A 20446-nucleotide genomic window follows, 5' to 3' on the forward strand; every position below is an offset into this window, starting at 1 on the left:
CTTTGTCTACCATTGGCAGATTTTTAAATGCACAAAAATAAGATAATTTTGGTTTTGCAGACAGTCATACGATCAGGTCAAAATCACTGATACAGGTCTCCCTCCACCCTCTGGTGGTATGGATAATTTGTCATTATGTCTCCAGATTAAAATAAAGGTCCTATTTATCAAATTACTATAGGTGGAATCAGGTGTTTTTGTTTGGCGTCAAAATGACCCCAGTATGAGGGTTAATAAAATGCTTCTTTGCATATAATTGATTAATGGGAAAATAATGAGAAACTCTCATATATTATTGAATACTATTACAAATATTATAACAAACAAAAATATTTACTGTAAATAGTGATTATTATCATGTCGATATTAATAGTTTAGACAATAAACTGTGAGAGCTCCCCCTTTCTGATGGCAGAGTAGGCCTATGTAATATCTTTGTGTACTTCTTAAAAATAATAGTGCTTAGGTTTAGAGAATACTGTATAAATGTAAGTTTTATGTTTTTCAAGTCGTTTTTAATGCTATTCACAAAAAGTCTTCAAAGATGGTTGCATTGCTTTATTGTCTCATTTTATAGGTTAAGCCGAATTTGCCCAAGATTATCAATGCAGAAAGAAAACAATGTAAAATAATATAATGCTCTATATGCATTTTGCGATTTTATTTCATTTACATGTTTTATTTGTGTAATATATTAAAGGGGATGAAAAGGAATAAAACAAATTGGTTAAATAACACATTCTATAAGAATAATTATTTGATTTCTTCCCCCCATTCTTTAAAAACACATTCTAAAAAAACAAAATAAGAAGACTAAAGAAGGACCTCCCAAGTTTTCCATCTCGACAATGCATAATATCAGTTAAGAGGTTACAATTAGTGCCTCATGTTTTCTTTGCCTGTGATTAACCCTGTCCTGGGCTGTACCCTGCATGCTGTGTGGTGCAGAATTAGCTGCTAATGAAGCGTTCAAGGGGAGGCTCCATCTCTGATGACAAATCCCAGACCTCCAGAGGTCTTGATACGGAGCAAAACAACAGCTAACACCCCAGCACCAGTTCAGCCAAAAGGGGGGAGAGGGCGGAAACTTGTGCACTGCCCTCCCTCCCTGCACTAATCTCAATTTCTCCCCAATGATGGCCCCTGGTCCTGCCCATAGAGATAGATAGATGACTCCAGTGCCCAAAAGACTGTTTTAGCATGGCCAGTGCCATTAAGGACTTTCACCATTTTGAAGTAGTCAACTTCCTATGGGTTAAGGAAGGATCACATGATTCCATCCAGGTCATCAGGGGGATCAGACAATTAATTATACTTGTGAGGAAACATTCCATAACCGCATGTGGCAGTAAGTCGCCAACCTAGGCTTAATACCTGTTCAAACAACACACTATAGGTGGCAGAGTGAACCCTTTCAGTTTGTTTGACAACTCATAGAAGTAGTGGAAGAAGAAAATGGACTACTTCAAAATGGAGATGGATGCTCTCACAAATGCCATAATAGGACAGATACAATGATGTAAGTCTATGGTCCTGCATCAATTCCCTCAGGTGTCGGTGAAAATGTTTTGTACAGATCTCTGCCTGTCCCGCTCTATCTCTGCAATCGCTGACGCAAGCGTGGGCGCTCATTGCAAACTGCCCTAGTTCCTCAATTAAAGAAGAATGTCACAGAATGTTATAGAAACATGCAGTTGAATAAAATGCTCTGGAGAAGGAGTGGATATTTAATTAAAAGGGGAGATTAGCCTAGGTTTTCAGCATCAGAGAAGTGGAGGGCCTTGTTTTAATGTGTGTGACCCCGTTGGAGGCTGTCCGTTGATATATTAAACAGCGTTCCTCTCCTCAGGAGTGTGGAGCTAGCTTGTGTCTCCACGAGCATACCGTTTCCTGACTTTGTGTGGGAACACAATTAGGGAAAGGCCGGGCTCTCGGGGGGGGGGGGGGTGCTCTGGAAATATTTGGTTCTTTTGTAATCATTGACCCAATGTTGTTTCTTACAGCCAGGCCTATAAATAGACACTAGGGCCTCTTTCGTTTTTCCCCTCCCTGGCTTTCTATCAAACTTGGCAGGGATGCAAAATATTAGCACTCCTTAGTAACTGCTGCAGTGATGTTATATCTCGGTGTGAAAACCTTGCTAGTTGAGGAAAGGAGTCGGTGTTATGGTGATATATGATATAATACTTGTGGAATGTTACAACTCCTCAGTTATTCTAGCTGTTAATTCATTACCTATTTTCTATATTTGGTTAGATGTGCTGTTTATGTTACGGTTAATGTTGCTGTTCGTGTTAGGAATGGTCATATTTTCCCAGTGGTGTTAGATATTACTCAAGAAACATAAAACCACATTCTACTGCAGTTGATAAATTTTACACACACATGTTACACGAAAATTGGTACACATTCTGTATAACCTTTACACAAATGTTACGCAACATTTCAAATTCATGACATCAGTTTCACTAGGATTATTGTTATGATCTGATTCCATTGGCTCAGGAAAACGCCAAAATTAAGTCAATACATTATATTCAATGCAAAAAAAAGTTGCTGTTAAAGCTGCAATGTGTAAATTGGAGAAAGTCACAGACAGACATATACTGTACATTTATAGACAGACCTCTCTCTCTCTTTTCTAATCCCTTCCTCTCCCTATCTCTCTCTCTAACTCCTCTTTATCCCCGCCTCCTTATCTTCTCTCTCCCTCCCTCTTATTTCACCCCTCCACCCTCTTCCCACCTCTCCCAATCTCTATCTCCCCTCTGTCCTCTCTCCCCCTCTCTCCTTCACCCTCTCCCCACCTCCCTCAATCTCCCCCTTCTCTCATTCTCCCGCAATGGGTAAATTGGTGAAAGACTCAGACAGTCCGGCAGGCAGACTCTAATCTCAACCCTAAACCTACCCTAACCCTAGCTTCATGTCCAAATTCTGGCTCAACCCTAACCCTAGCCATAGGTTAAGTGTTGAGTTTGGAGTTAGAGTTGAGCTGGGATGTGGACAAGAATTTAGGTTTAGTGTTATAGCTAGGGTTGAGCCAAGATGTGAAGATGAAGCGAGGGTGGAGGTTTAGGGTTGAACCAGGAGTGGATGTGAAGCTAGGGTTATGGTTATGGTTACGTTTAAGAGGGTTTCTGTTTGTGCTGGTATCAAGCCTTGGGTTGCACAGGCTTATTGCAACTTCCTGCTCTGGTTAGTGTTGAGTCTTAGGTGAGGGTGGAGCCGGAATGTGGATTTGAAGCTAGGGATAGGGTTAAGGCTAGGTTTAGGGTTGACCCGGGATGCGGGCATGAAGCTAGAGACATCGGCAGAGGCTAGAAATTATTCACGTATTCAATCTTTCAGCAGACACTCTGGATGAACGCAAACCTACACATCACCATGTGAAATTAACTCTTTACAGTGAAAACTTGGTCCCACAGCGAACATTCTTCCATAGAAAAGCATTACCTACAACCCTTACATAACCCTTGCGCCCGTGAACTCCATTGAGCTAGCTAACCGTCCTTCCACAAACCCATTGTGACCTTATAGGATGCCATGGCTTGAGGTTCAACTTTCTGTGTCAAAAGGAAGTGGCTTAAATCTTCCTCAACATGGTCCTTCATTCTCTCCCTGCAGTTACACAAAACACTGGCTTCCATCCTCTGTAGAATAGTCAATTATTAATGTAAAGACTCAGAGTATTGTTAAAAAGTGTCCCCAGGAGGCTGTACGTTGAATTAGGGGTCATGGGGGCGATTTGGATGGGTTGAAAAGGTTGAATATTCCCAAATTGTATATAGAGTTGAAGTCAGAAGTTTACATACACTTAGGTTGGAGTCATTAAAACTCGTTTTTCAACCACTCCACAAATTTCTTGTTAACAAACTACATTTTTGGCAAGTCGGTTAGGACATCTACTTTGTGCAAGATACAAGTAATTTTTACAACAATTGTTTACAGACAGATTATTTCACTTATAATTCACTGTATCACAATTCCAGTGGGTCAGATGTTTACATACACTAAGTTGACTGTGCCTTTAAACAGCTTGGAAAATTCCAGAAAATGATGTCATGGCTTTAGAAGCTTCTGATAGGCTAATTGACATCATTTGAGTCAATTGGAGGAGTACCTGTGGATGTATTTCAAGGCCTACCTTCAAACGCAGTCCCTCTTTGCTTGACATCACAGGAAAATATATATATATATTTTTGAAATGCCAGACTACGGTTTGCAACTGCACATGGGGACAAATATCGTACTTTTTGCAGAAATGTCCTCTGGTCTAACGAAACAAAAATATAACTGTTTGGCCATAATGACCATTGTTAGGTTTGGAGGAAAAAGGGTGAGGATTGCAAGCCGAAGAACACCATCCCAACCGTGAAGCATGGGGTGGCAGCATCATGTTTTGGAGGTGCTTTGCTGTAGGAGGGAATGGTGCACTTCACAAAATAGATGGCATCATGAAGAGAGAATATTATGTGGATATATTGAAGCAACATCTCAAGACATCAGTCAGTTAGTCAGTCAGTTAAAAGTAAGTTAAAGCTTGGTCGCAAATGGGTCTTCCAAATGGACAATGACCCCAAGTATACTTCCAAAGTTGTGTCAAAATGGCTTAAGGACAACAATGTCAAGGTATTGGAGTGGCCATCACAAAGCCCTGACCTCAATCCTACAGAAAATTTGTGGGCAGAACTGAAAAAGCATGTGTGAGCAAGGAGGCCTTACAAACCTGAATCTGTTACACCAGCTCTGTCAGGAGGAATGGGCCAAAATTCACCCAATGTATTGTGGGAAGCTTGTGGAAGGCTACCCAAAACGTTTGACCCAAGTTAAACAATTTCTAGGCAATGCTACCAAATGCTAACTGGGTGCATGTAAACTTCTGACCCACTGGGAATGTGATGAAAGAAATAAAAGCTTAAATAAATCACTCTCTACTATTATTCTGACATTTCACATTCTTAAAATAAAGTGGTGATCCTAACCGACCTAAGTCAGGGAATTATTACTATAATTAAATGGCAGGAATTGTGAAAAACTGAGTATAAGTGTATTTGGCTAAGGTGTATGTAAACTTCCGACTTCAACTTTAGTTGTGCCTGGAGGACCATCATGACATCAAATTTGATGTCAAAGGGCCCAAAAGCATTTTTAAACTACATTATACAGTTCAAGAAACTAAGAGCCTTGTTAGAGTGAATTCTGAAGGTGTTGGTGACAATTGTTTTGATTGACTTGAAACTGTCGGTCTGTCTGTCTACCCATTGCAGCTTTATCAACAACTTGTTTTGCTTGAATGCAATGTATTATCATATGCATCACCCCTTATAACCCCATATCGATGTAGACACAATTTCTAAATATCTGTCAGGTTTGAGGTCAATTCGGTATTTCGGAATTTAATTCAATTCAGCCCATGAATTGAAATTCTAATTGACCACACTCCACAGGAAGCAGATTTTGAAGGAAGTAGAATTTGATTCAAAGAAATTAAACTGAGACATGAAACATGAATCTCAAACATTTTGCTAAGAGCATCTGCCACTTATTAATGCAAAGAATACAGACACCATTTAAAATTAGCTTGATTATAATGAAAAAAAATGTCAAACAGTATTTTATTTGTATTTTTGCCATGATATGTTAGGCTGCTCCCTTGCATTCTGGAGTGTTTCATCTAATGCATTCTGAGAAATGTATTTCGCCCCTAATATTTAATAACATGTAAGTGAATTACGAATTATTACAGACCTACAGATTCATCTTAGAATATTTCCAGACCACTAATTATAAAACATTATTTTAGGAGGATGCGTTTTAAAAATGAAATGTTTCCAGAACATGTTAAACATAGTATTGGTAACCATACATTGTCAAAATAAACATGTGAATAATGACGTATGGAATAAATTAACCATTTGAATTTGATTGAATTCTACTTTCTTTAATAAAAAAATCTGCTTCATGTGGGGTGTGGCAAATTCAAGAATTGGAATTAAAAACTAATACGCAACTCAATTCAGAATTGACCCAAACCCTGGGGTCAATAGCAGTGTAATGTATTGACCTAGACCAGGACTAATTAACTATATTATTACGGGGGCCAGATGTTAAAAAATGTTTTTCCCACATGCGATATATATATAAAATAATTAAACGCACAGCCACCATAAAAAGCACTTTTCTTAAAATTAAATATTGCCATAAGTAATGAAAGAAGTGCTTGTCATTTTGGCACTGAACATTGGACTTTGGCAGGAAATTTATTTTCAGATCTTTTGTCAGAATTGTTCAAAAGGCCTATATAAATTCATGAACGGGCCAGATCAGGCCCACGGGCCACCAGTTGAATAGCCCTGACCTAGACACTTATCTCCTCCCATTGAATGCAATGTATTCACTTCATGTCCATGAGGCCTTTCTCTAGGCATCAATAGTGTGAGGCTAATCTTCACCCCATTAAATGCAAGGTATTCACTTAGGTGTTATGTCCGTGAAGGCTTTCTCTAGAATTTCACAGTGTGACGCTAATCTTCCCCCATTGAATGCAATGTATTCACATAAGCATCATATTCCTTGATCCATATCTGTGACGTGGTAAGGTTGGACCCAGGCGCAGAGAAGAGACCAGACGAGGAATCAGTTGTTAACGATAAACATAATACTTTACTGAGAAACGGTAAGCAAAGGATCACAGTATCACTGGGAAAAGTCTCGAAAACTCACCCAGGAGACAAACAATGTCTAGTTAGAGGAGTGTCCCCATTGTAGTACCTGAGAACTGGCTGGTCGCAGAACATAAAGTCTGTAAGTGAGACCCCCGCTGGGGTCAGGTTCTCAGGTCTGGGCTTGTCAGACCATGGTCTCAATATTCCATATCATAGTGGCCACAATGCAGGAGCTGTGGATGATGGGCTCAGAGTCCCTGTCCTTGTTAGAGATGCCCTGTCCCGCCAACATGATGTCTGCTTTCTGATTCTTGGATCCCGGACAATAGGCTAGTGTGAAGTTGAACCTGTTAAAGAACAGAGCCCACCTAGCCTGGCGAGCGTTCAATCACTTGGCTTCTTGAATGGAGACCAAGTTCCTGTGGTCCGTCCAGATCACAAAAGGATGAGGTGCCAGTGTCTCCACCCCTCAAGGCCCCACTTAACTGCCAAGAGCTCCTGGTTGCCTACATCGTAGTTGCGTTCTGCTGGTGAGAACCGCTTGGCGAGAAAGGCACATTGGTGCAGTTTCTTGTCCCACTCATTCTGCTGTGAAAGGACCGGCCCTTCTCCGGTGTCTGAGGCGTCCAACTCTACCACGAATGGACAGGTAGGATCAGGATGGGTCTGGAGGTGAAATGTCCCTTGAGTTCCCCAAATGCCCTGTCAGCCTCGGGGCCAGCAAAAAATGGTTCAGGGACTTACGGGTTAGGGCCGTGAGAGGTGGACTTGAGAGGCAGGATGGGGCCAGTCGGTGACCGCCCTCACCTTTACAGGGTCAATTTGGATGCCGGATGTAGAGATAATGTGGCCCAGGAAAGAAACTTGGCATACAAGGAACTCATACTTCTCTATCTTGATGTATAGTTGTCTCTGCGGGTGGTGTCTCAGGACTTGCAGGATGTGTTCCGGAAGGGTCTTGGAGAAGATCAGAATGTCGTCGAACCGATTCAATATATCCCTAAGCGTGTCATTGATCAATGCTTGGAAGACTGCCGGTGAGTTAAATAAGCCGAAGGGCATGACTAAATGCTCATAGTGGCCACTTGGGGTGTTAAAGGCAGTCTTCCATTCATCTCCCTCCCTGATTCTCACCAGATTGTAAGCGTTGGGGAGGTTCAGTTTGGTGAAGAATTGGGCCCCACGGGCCAACTCCAAGGCGGCGGACATCTGGGGTAGGGGGTAATGATTCTTAATCGTAATCCTGTTCAGCCTTCTGTAATCAATTCAGGGATGCAGACCTCCATCCTTCTTTCCCACAAAGAAGAAGTCTGCACCAGCTGGGGATGTAGAGGAGCGAATGTAACTCCTCCAGCAACTCCCGGGTGTAATTGCCCATGATTGCTGCTTCAGGGGACGAGAGGGAGTACAGACGGCCTCAGGGAGGGGTGGAGCCATGTAGGAGTTCTATGGCACAGTCGTATGGATGATGAGGAGGGAGGGTGGCGGATTATCTCTTACCGAAGGCCTCCTGGAGGTCGAAGTACTCGGGAGAGAGAGTGGAAAAGTCTTGGTCTTCAATGGATGCTGGGGAACACGGCAAGGCTCTTGTTGGGGGTCTTAGGCATTTAATCTGGCAGTTCTAGTAGGTATCCTGTGGGCCAGGATAATAGTGGGTTATGTAGCCAGGGGTACCTTAGGATAAGGGGGTTCTCGGGAGCAGTGATCAAAAGAAAACGAAGAGTCTGAGGGGTTCACCCCAACCTGCAGTAGAATGGCTGAGACCTCCGGAGTAGAGGCAGCAGCCGTCGCGCGTGCGCCTGTCACATTCCTGTGAGATCAGACGTGTGTCCCAGCTGCCTGGGCTCCTCAATGCTGGGCTCGGGGTGCTTCGGAAACCAGGATGGTGTCAAAAAGGTGCTGTCTCACATATTCTAGGATGCGGTTGTCAATCCTGATGGCCAACATTATCAGGGACTCGAGGTCCTCTCCCAGTTCTCGAGCGGCCAGTTCATCCTTGATGGAGTTAGACAGACTCAGATGGAAAGCGGTGACCAGTGCCTCAGTATCCCACCCACTCTCGGTGGCGAGAGGGTGGAACTCAATGGCGAAGTCAGCCACTGGTCTGGCCCCTTGGCGGAGGTTGAGCAGTCGGCTTCCCGCTTCTCGTCTGCCAACTGGGTGGTTGAAGCTCAGCAGTTGATGCTCAGCAGTGAAGGCTAATATGGAGCTGCAGGATGGTAGCTGCTGTTCCCACACCGCTGTTGCCCATGCCAAGGCCTTGCCCGAGAGTAGAGAGATGATGTAGATCATGGCCCGATCAGTGTGGAACGAGGAGGACTGTAGCTCGAACACCAGAGAGCACTGAGTGAGGAACCCCTTGCATCCTCCCGGGTGGCAGTCATGCCTATCAGGGGCTGGGATCTTGGGTTCCCAGTGCAAGTTCGCTGGAGGAACTACGGCGATGCTTGTAGCACAGGGCAATGAGACTTGGGCATTGGCTCATCCTGGGTTAGGGTTGGACTGTGGTTGGAGGAAGTCGGTAAGTGCCCGGGAGGTCTCCGGAGAGTTGTTCTTGCTGCAGCACCCAGCAGTGCTCCGTGGTGGGTTACAACATTCTTGATCTGGGAGATCTCTGCTGGGTCTATGTTGAGGCAGAAGCTTGCTGTGACGTGATGAGGTTGGATCCAGGTGCAGAGAAGGTACCAGATGAGAAATCAGTGGTTAAGGATAAACATAATACTTTACTGAGAAACGGTAAACAAAGGATCATAGTAACACTGGGAAAACACTAAGTCTCAACAACTCATCCAGGAGACCGCAGGCAGGCAGGCAGGCAGGCAGGCAGGCAGGCAGGCAGGCAGGCAGGCAGGCAGGCAGGCAGGCAGGCAGGCAGGCAGGCAGGCAGGCAGGCAGGCAGGCAGGCAGCAAACAATTCAAGCTTCTGCAAAGCACAACAGAAAACACACCTCTTTTAAAGGGAAATCATAACGAGTAAATAGGACACACCTAAGTGTCGTTAATGTCTCTAGGACGGTCTCTGCCACCCTCTGGTGACAGGTAGAACCATGACAATATCTTTTGGATCAGTGTGAGGCTAGGCATCCACAGTGTGAGGCTAATCTCCCTAAACATTGAATGCAATGTATTCACATAAACGTCATGTTCCTTGAATGATATATTTTCTGAAAATCACATCAGATTGACGCTTATATGCTGATACCTGGCTGAAAATACTTACAACTCAAAGCTGGGTATTGTTTCAGAGATGTCAATGTTCAACCTCTACACAGCTGTTATTGCAGAGGCTTGGTCTCTTGGGTAGCCGTTTCCAGCAGTTAATAATAAACATTATTTTAAAAAAGACGCAGAAAATCCGGTATTTCTATGTCAAATGGTTTTGTTATATTTCAGGCTTCTGTAATGTATAAGAGTAATATTGGGATGCAAACTCAAAATTGAATACATTTAAACTCTACAGTACATTCAGAAATGATTCAGACCCCTTCCCTTTTTCCACATTTTTTTTTCCATTACAGCCTTATTCTAAAATTGATACAATCATTTTCCCCCTCATCAATCTACACACAACACTCTATAATGACAAAGTGAAAACAGTTTTTTAGAAATGTTTGCAAATCTATAAAAAAAATCTATATATGTATTTACATAGGTATTCAGACCCTTTGCTATGAGCCTCGAAATTGAGCTGTTTCCACCTGTCGTCAATTAAATCAATTAAATTGATTGGACATGATTTGGAAAGGCACACACACGTCTATATTAGGTCCCACAGTTGACAGTGCATGTTAGAGCAAAAGCCAAGCCACGAGGTCGAAGGAATTGTCCGTAGAGCTCCGAGACAGGATTGTAGCACAGATATGGGGGAGGGTACCAAAACATTTCTGCAGCATTGAAGGTCCCCAAGTACACAGTGGCTTCCATCATTCTTAAATTTAAGTAGTTTGGAACCACCAAGACTCTTCCTAGAGCTGGCTGCCTGGCCAAACTGAGCAATCAGGGGAGAAGGACCTTGTTCAAGGAGGTGAGCAAGAACCCAATTGTCACTCTGACAGAGCTCCAGAGTTCCTCTGGGGAGTTGGGAGAACCTGCGAGAAGGACCACCATCTCTGCAGCACTCCACCAATCAGGTCTTTATGGTAGAGTGGCCAGACACAGCACGCTTGGAATTTGCCAAAAGGCACCTAATGGACTCTCAGACCATGAGAAACAAGATTCTCTTGTCTGATGAAACCAAGATTGAACTCTTTGGCCTGAATGCCAAGTGTCACATCTGGATGAAACCTGGCACCATCCCTACAGTGAAAAATGCTGTGGGGATGTTTTTCAGTGGCAGGGACTGGGAGACTAGTCAGGATCAAGGGGAAGATGAATGGAGCACTCAGGACCTCATACTGGGGTGAAGGTTCATCTTCCAACAGGATAACGACACTAAGCACACAGCCAGACAGTGCATTAGTGGGTTTGGTACAAGTCTCTGAATGTCCTTGAGTGGCCCAGCCAGAGCCTGGACTTGAACCCGATCAAACATCCCTGGAGAGACCTGAAAATAGCTGTGCAGTGACGCTCCCCATCCAACCTGGCAGAGCTTGAAAGGATATGCAGAGCATAATGGGAGAAACTCCCCAAATACAGATGTGCCAAGCTTGTAGCGTTACACCCAAGAAGACTCAAGGCTGTAATCGCTGCCAAATGTACTTCAACAAAGTACTGAGTAAAAGGTGTGAATACTTATGTAAATGTGATATTTCAGGTAAAAAAAATTATATATACATTGTGTGTATATTGTGTTATTGTATTGTGTGTAGATTGATAAGCGTAAAAAAAATTAAATGACATTTTTTTTTAAAGTCAAGTGGTCTGAATACTTCCCAAATGCACAGTATATCTGACATGGTACAGGTGTCTTGTTTTTTTAAGCCCATAACCACGTGTATGAGGTGTATACTTTTGTTTCAAAATAGATGTATTTAAGACTACCAAGAAACACTCTGTGTGACCCTGATTTTGCCCACTGCAGTAAATTAATATTCAGGCCACAATCCATTTTCTCTGATGTGATACGATGGAGTCAACACAAGTGAAAGAGTTACCTTTTTCCTCTGAGGCAACTGTTTGCCAAGCCTGATCCCTTAATTCCTGGAGGGCTTCCGGAAGCTTTGTCTGCCCCTCCCTCCCTCTATCCGAAGGCTTCAGCCCTACCAGTGTGGCAAGAGACCTGTATGAAGGATATGGACACTGGACCCGGGAGAGAGGAACCATCCCATCCCATTTCTATGACATTTCTCTGACCAAGTGCTTGAGAGGAAGCAAGCCCTAGAACAGCTGTACTCAACAGGCGGACTGCGGTACAGATCTGGGCCCAGAACAGGGTCAATACGGACCGCTGGTTCCGACAAAAAGGAACTGTCGGGCCTCAACCGCTGATATCATATGAACACACATAAGACATGGTCAAATGTAGAATTGCAGGAAATTAGCTTTAAAATGCAACATTTTGTCTCTGCACCATGGCAAAATGTGTAGAATTGCAGGAAATAAGCTTTCAAAATGCTAAATGTATTCTCTGCCAACATAAAGGGTGTGAACAGTTTGAATAGTTTGGGATCACATGGGTTGCGAGGTGCGGGTTTGTTACTAAGCCAATAAATGACAATATCCTTCCGGACCTTTGCCACCACGGAGGTTTTTCTGACCGGACCTTCTCAAATAGTACGTGAGTACCCCTGCCTTAGAAGTTGAGCCCATCCTACTTTGGCTGGCCAGGAATTGGTTCAGAGTTAGTATATCATCGAAGTCAGACAATTGACCTATAAAGGCTGTCAGAATGACAAAGAGTGACCAACAGGGCTGAACCAACATCCAATGCTGGGGGGGATTAACCAAACTCCCATTTTGCATTTTTCTCTATTTTAAGACCATGCTAAACTAAACAGAATGTAATGGACAGCATAGAAGGTGGCACACTAGGTATTCAAACCCAGTGCTGTTTGGGGCTATATGTGGTTTAGAGTCAGCTGTGTTGACCACAAGGCCAACCTCTGGCACAATGTTTGGCATGTACCCTGTCCTTCCCACTGGGTAAATCTCTGTGATAAAGATGTCTCCAAGCGCCTCTCCTCTATCAGCCGCTCAGGGCTTTTAGATAACAGCCCTTGTCGTGTCACATCTCCCAACACTCTGAAAGAGGACCTCGGCTAGTTCTGTGGAAGGCAGGGCCATAAAGTTAGACATACAGTGTTGTGAGAAGGTATTTTTCCCCTTTCTAATTTTCCCAACTTTTACATAGTTTTTATACGGAATGTTAGATCCTCAACCAAAACCTAATATTAGATAAAGGGAACATGAGTGAACAAATAACACAACAATACCATCGAGAGCATCCTGACCGGTTGCATCACCGCCTGGTATGGCAACTGATTGGCATCCGACCAGAAGGTGCTACAGAGGGTAGTGCGTATGGCCCAGTACATCACCGGGGCCAAGCTTCTGGGGCCATAAGTCTTCTGAACAATTAATCAAATGGCCATCCGGACTATTTGCATTGATGCCCCTCCTCACTTTTGCTTTTACAAATCACAAAATAGATGGCATCATGAGGAGGGGAAATTATGTGGATATATTGAAGCAACATCTCAAGACATCAGTCAGGAAGGTAAAGCTTGGTCACAAATAGGTTTCCCAAATGGACAATGACCCCACAACTTCCAGTTGTGGCAAAATGGCTTAAGGACAACAAAGTCAAGGTATTGGAGTGGCCATCACAAAGCCCTGACCTCAATCCTATAGAAAATTTGTGGGCAGAACTGAAAAAGCATGTGCGAGCAAGAAGGCCTACAAACCTGATTCAGTTACACCAGCTCTGTCAGGAGGAATGGGCCAGAATTCACCCAACTTATTGTGGGAAGCTTGTGGAAGGCTACCCAAAACATTTGACCCAAGTTAAAAAAAATTCTAGGCAATGCTACCAAGTACTAATTGAGTCTTCTGACCCACTGGGAATATGATGAAAGAAATAAAAGCTGAAATAAATAATTCTCTCTACTATTATTATGAAATTTCACATTCTTAAAATAAAGTGGTGATCCTAACTGACCTAAGACATGGACTTTTTACTAGGGTTAAATGTCAGGAATTGTGGAAAAACTGAGTTTAAATGTATTTGGCTAAGGTGCATGTAAACTTCCGACTTCAACTGTATATGTTGTGTAATTTGTTAGATATTACTTGTTAGATATTACTGCACTGTTGGAGCTAGAAGCACAAGCATTTTACTACACCGGCAATAACATCTGCTAATCACGTGTATGTGACCAATACAATTTTATTTTATTTGAATTATAATTCGCATTCTGTAAGAGCTAGAGTAGTGACACTCTTCATGAGGAAGAGAAGCTAGAAGACCCAGAGGGCGGGAGATTCCTTTTATAGAAGTGAGAGTCTGTCTGAACCAAACTGTTCCTAGGCCATCATTGAAAATAAGAATTTGTTCTTAACTGACTTGCCTAGTAAAATAAAGGTAAAAAAATAAATAATAATAATATTTTGCCACCCTACCTGTCTGCAACTCACTATTAGGAAGGTGTACCTAACGTTTGCTATAGTCAGTGTATACATTTTACTGCAAAAAAGCTCTGGCACTGCACATACCATTTTACCAAAATGTTGTGTCACAATGTCATACATCACATTTTTTTTTAAAGAATGAGATTAACAAGAAGAGCCAATTATGTCATGGCAAAAGAGTGCTCTGATCAACATGTGTTACACGTGTCACATGTGTTACTTTATTGGGCTCCTGTGTTGCTCCTGTGGTACTGTTGTTGTCAGTATGCACTGCCCAAGAAGGGCCACAGAGTGGCTATCATTCCACAGGATGGATGTTCCTTTCTCAAACTTGTCTATTCAATGACAGCTATCCTCGGCCAGTTGGTACAGTTACCACTTTGCCTAAGTGTTTGGGTTTGTCTCGTCAGTTCCCACTTTACCAGAAATACTTTAGCGCAGCGATAAAATAAGAAATGCTTTTTATAGCAATTTCATGTCAGTGAAGAAGATACAGGAGTTAAAAATGAAAAATGTATCCCGTACATTTTAAATCCAGAACCCAGATTTTGTTTACCAAACCCAATCCAAAAATATGATTCAATGTTCCCTGAGTTTTGAGGAATTTCTTTATTCGTTTGCTTTTAACCTGGCTACAAATACAAATGCTTGGATTAACTCAAATGAATGAGTAGAATAAAGATCATGCCGCCCAGTGATCTTTCTCACCACATTTGGTAGCAGAGATACTGTTTGTTTTTCACTTCCGTCTTTGTTAGAGATGGTTTATAACAGCGGTGAAATGAAAAAGAAGTGTTTCACTGTCCAAACAGGAAGAAAACCCTTGTATTTGGACTTTGGTGAGGCCTGAATATTGACAGCTCCTAATCAAAAGATCCTTGTTGAGTGAATCTTTTTTCAAATGTTTCATATTCTAGTCATTTTTCTTGAAGGGTTTATGTAGGCCTATATTGACAACACACTATACACCCTTGACTCACCCATTGCAGTAGACAACTAGTCAAACAGAACAGAAGCTACATGTGCCACAGAAGAGTGACTACAAACTGTTGGTTGAGGTGAAGCCATTGAAGCGCTTCATTTGGTTTATGATAACAGTGAAGATTCCCCTCCTTTTAAGGTGATCTCATGGATGTGTTTTGCTCAGGCCCAACGCTCTGTGCGATGGCTGCCAAGATCAGGGTGAGCGCTTCTCAGTGACTCCTCAAGGACTGTCACTGGGATATTCACCAGCCTACCCCACGTGTGTTAACCACACTAACAACAGGACATAATAAACTCTACATGTTCTCTGGTCTCTGTTAACAGCAACATGCTGTACAATAAGGTGACGTGTGTGTGTGTGTGTGTGTGTGTGTGTGTGTGTGTGTGTGTGTGTGCGAAAAATTGAGAGAGCAAGAAATTGACCCGTGTCACATAGCATGTAGTAGTCCTACACGTAATAAATTAATAATCAAATATGTACACAGGGGCTAGAACATACCTCGCATCCCCTAGAAAATACATCATGCTCCCAGAACAATGAACTATGTAAACATGATTTCTCCAGTCCTTTTATGGTCTCCTGTGCTGACCTACTTAAACCACCTTCACCTTTTACTTTCAGAGGCATTTAGGAGTTGAGGGACCCCTTAATCTCACATTTAAAATTCTCTGTTAAGAGGAAGCCCCACCCCCCTAAAATGTCTAGTCTGGGAAGATCTGGGCCCCCATTCATAAAGCATCTCAGAGTCGGGCCCTGGAAGTCTACAATCTGAAAGAGGATACCTAGACAACTGACACCAAGCAGACAAGAGCAAAGATTCAGAGTCAGTTCAACCTTACGTGGATTGAAGATTTCTCCCTCCCATTTGAATTGGTTCCAAACCTGTGTGGTCCAGTGTCTTTGTGGCTTTTATTAGATACTCACCAAATTGAAAAAGCGTGGACCCTATTTAGGGAGATCTGTGGTATTTTGTGCTTTCCAGTCCTTGTAGGGAAGCGAGGCAGTCAAGGACATCAAAGTAAATACAATGAAGGAAAAACACATCACCTCCAGCTATTGTCTTCAATGACCCCATGTGTGTGTGCATGTGCGTGTGTGTGTGTGTGCGTGTACGTGCGTTTCAGACTAAAGTCAGGAGCGGGGAAAAGAACAGTATGCTCTGAGGTTCTTAGTGGGGTTATATGTTTGGTTTATGTTGCGGGAACTCTGGAATGACATCACAGGGACTTGTGTGTAGTGTTTCTCTGTGAGTCTGATGTATCACCCGCTAGGTGACTCTGAGTCCCGCAGAGTTTGTGTTATTTAAAACTGTGTGATCAAGAAAGACTCGTCGGCTAAGGCTACATGGTTATTTCACCTGATATGAATTGACATAACTTTAAATATTACAATATCTGTGTTTGACAGACAGACAGATAGAGGGCATATGTGAGTGCGCAGGTGTGTTTGTTTGTGTTTGGAAGAGGGAGCCTGGGTAATACGCTTGTGTTTGTGAGTGTGACTGTTTGCTTGTTTGTGTGATGTGTTATCATATGTGTGTAGTGTGTAGCATCATTCCTCCACATTACTAAGCCAGCTGATGGAAACTCTGGAGGGTCACACAACAAGAATAGCAGCCTGGTCTCATAGACTAGACGTAACATAGTAAACGGGACACTCAAATAAGTATGATATGCCACGTTTGGTATGGTTACATAAGACATTATGGCTAAGTTGGTTTGACGTTGGATATCTGGGGATAGTTAGGGACCGTCAATAAATTACACAGTGTATATAAATGGGACAATATTTTCATGTTGCACATCTTTTAGTTCTCTCATTAAATGCTTTCAATATTTGTATATTAATTACTACAATTTATAGTTGGTTTGAGGTTTTTAAGGCATTGAAAATTGGAGCTATTGACCTTCTAAAATATTGTTCCTTATAAATTGTTGAATTTACTGATGGTCCCTAACAAGCCCCATAGGGATATCGAATGCCAAACCAAATGAACCTTGGGTATTATGATTGGGTCATTGAAAACTGTTACGGTACCCTTCATTCCGTGACATACAATTTTCTCCTACCATCTCGCAATCTGAGTTTTGGACGAGACTGACTTTATGACCCAAATGATCCCGTTTACACTTTGTAATCAACTTCAGGTTCTGTTTATGCTCATTGAAAAAGGTAGTTTTTTTCTGGTTTTCGGTTCTGGTTCCTGAACCGGTTCCAACCCCTGCTTGTCAGTACACTCATAACAACGCACTATGCACTATGAAACTTCTATTCGATCCAATAAGCCACATGTAGCAAATAAGCCACACATATTTGTTAACCAAATTCGACACTCTCTCATTGACCCCCATACAAAAACTCCTTGCTTGTTGAGCGTAAAAAAACTGGGCCCAAAAATATGGGCCCAGAAGCTGTCTCTCGCTTCGCCTCTCTGGTGTGACTCACACATTTAAGTTAATTACTATAGCCCCCACATTGGGCCAATTAGAGTAATTTTGTAAATGCTATGGCAAGACACATCGTTCTTCCAAGTTTTGTCAAAATCGGGCTAGTGCTGTCTGAAATGTCGCTTGTGACTAAAGTATCATATATCAAATATCATATTTGATGCTATGTAGGCCTATATAGCCTTTACAAAGTCATAGACAGATATTGTTTAAATTCAACCTAGGATTCAACAAAAAATAGACAATGCATATACTGTAGGCCTAGGGTTTCAAGCTAGAGTTTCTAGCCAATCGAATTATATTTTATGATATTGAATGGTGTTTGGTTGTAAACGCAACCAAATATCAACATTTGAAGGAGATGTAATATTCTGCTTAGTCTGGCTTTATCTACAAAATTAATAAATGATATGTTTGATTGACGTCTCTGTCTCAAAACCAAAAATCTAAGTTAAAGAATAGAACTAAATTAAATCAAACTTTATTTAAAGCACATTTAAAGTTTGATTTAATTTAGTCCTATTCTTCAACTTAGATATTTGGTTGAGCTGGAGACGTGAATCCAATATAGCCTATCAATTATTAATTTGTAAACAAACTGGAACAAATTGGAATCCAAACAGAAGATAAAACCTCCTTCAAATGTTGACATTTGGTTGCATTGACAACCAAACACAACTTAACATCACTTTTGAAATGCAATAAGTAGCCTATAAACCTGTCGACAACTGAAGTTAACAAATGATATGTTGGATACACGTCTCCAACTCAACCAAAAATAGAAGTTAAAGAATGTTATTAAGCCAGTGGCCCCGATGTAACTATCCAAGCAGTATAGATCATCTCCTTTAAATGTTGATATTTGGTTGCGTCGTCACCCAGCACAATTAAATGTGTAAGGGATAATCAACGAGGAGTATGCGTTCTCTGGAAAATAATGAACGAAGTGCAAGATGTGTTCTGCAACGCTCTAGCGGAGTGGAACTGCCCACTGACATGCTGGACACATCGTGTGCGCGAGCGTCGCAAAATAAATGTTGAAATCCATGTTATTCAATTATTGCGTGCTTACGAGCGTCTGCGATGCCAAGGGCTAAAATAGAACTCCTTTCTATTTCTGATGCAGATCGCGCTGGAAGTCCTGCCTCTCCCGTCTCCTCATTGGTTTATAGAAGCAGGGACCCACGTGCCATCTCCTCATTGGTTATACCCACGTGGGTGATTGAAAGACAAACTGTTTTGCAGGTCGTCGTGGTAATACTATGAAAGTTTAGATGACGATCACCATATAAGTTCAAAGAGGAAATAGCCTGGAAGGAGGAGAGATGACTCAAATGTAATGGCATGTTCACGTATCGCCAACCAGGATCAAACTGACCATGACCTAACCATTTGGGTGGTCTTAACCAATCATAGCACAGTATGATATAGCGGTAAAATGCATCCAATTACAATTCAGTATGTTTACACATATGAATATTACAGTTTGTTTAAGTGTTCTTCCTTCATTAAAATAACTTCTTGATGCACCCATCCCGTTAGTGGGATCATTTTCGTCAACCACCGCTGAATTGCAGAGCGCCAAATTCAAATTAAATCACTAAAAATATTAAATGTTCATGAAATCAAAAGTGCAATATAGCAAAACACAGCTTAGCTTGTTGTTAATCCACCTGGCATGTCAGATTTCTATAAAGCTTTTCGGCGAAAGCATACCAAGCGTTTATGTAAGCACATCTCTCTCAGAAGTCAAAATATTACAAACAGCTAGCAGCCAAGTAGATTGGTCACGAAAGTCAGAAAAGCAATAAATTAAATCTCTTACCTTTGATGATCTTCGGATGTTTGCACTCACGAGACTCCCAGTTACACAATAAATGTTCCTTTTGTTCCATAAAGATTATTTTCATATCCAAAATACCTCCATTTGGTTGGCATGTTATGTTCAGAAATCAACAGGCTCGAGCGGTCACGACATCGCAGATGAAAATTCCAAATAGTATCCGTAATGTTCGTAGAAACATTTCAAACGTTTTTTTATAATTACATTTACATTTACATTTACATTTAAGTCATTTAGCAGACGCTCTTATCCAGAGCGACTTACAAATTGGTGCGTTCACCTTAAGACATCCAGTGGAACAGCCACTTTACAATAGTGCATCTAAATATTTTAAGGGGGGGGGGGTGAGAAGGATTACTTTATCCTATCCTAGGTATTCCTGAAAGAGGTGGGGTTTCAGGTGTCTCCGGAAGGTGGTGATTGACTCCGCTGTCCTGGCGTTCCACCATTGGGGGGCCAGAGCAGTGAACAGTTTTGACTGGGCTGCGCAGGAACTGTACTTCCTCAGTGGTAGGGAGGCGAGCAGGCCAGAGGTGGATGAACGCAGTGCCCTTGTTTGGGTGTAGGGCCTGATCAGAGCCTGGAGGTACTGAGGTGCCGTTCCCCTCACAGCTCCGTAGGCAAGCACCATGGTCTTGTAGCGGATGCGAGCTTCAACTGGAAGCCAGTGGAGAGAGCGGAGGAGCGGAATAATCAATCCTCAGGTTGTTTTTACAATATATAATCGATAATATATCAACCGGGAATATAGCTTCTTCAATAGGAGAGAGAGAGAAAATGGCTGCTCCAAGCTGTTGCGCATACAAAATGCTGCTGGCACCCAGCCATACAATGACGCGATGTGATCTTTCTCGCTCATTTATCAAAATAAAAGCTTGAAACGAATCTGGTTGATATCCCTTTAAATGGAGTGAAGGCAGGCTATGGAACATGGAGCTTT

This window comes from Oncorhynchus nerka, linkage group LG9a, assembly GCF_034236695.1.
Source record: "Oncorhynchus nerka isolate Pitt River linkage group LG9a, Oner_Uvic_2.0, whole genome shotgun sequence".
In the NCBI taxonomy this organism is placed as follows: Eukaryota; Metazoa; Chordata; class Actinopteri; order Salmoniformes; family Salmonidae; genus Oncorhynchus; species Oncorhynchus nerka.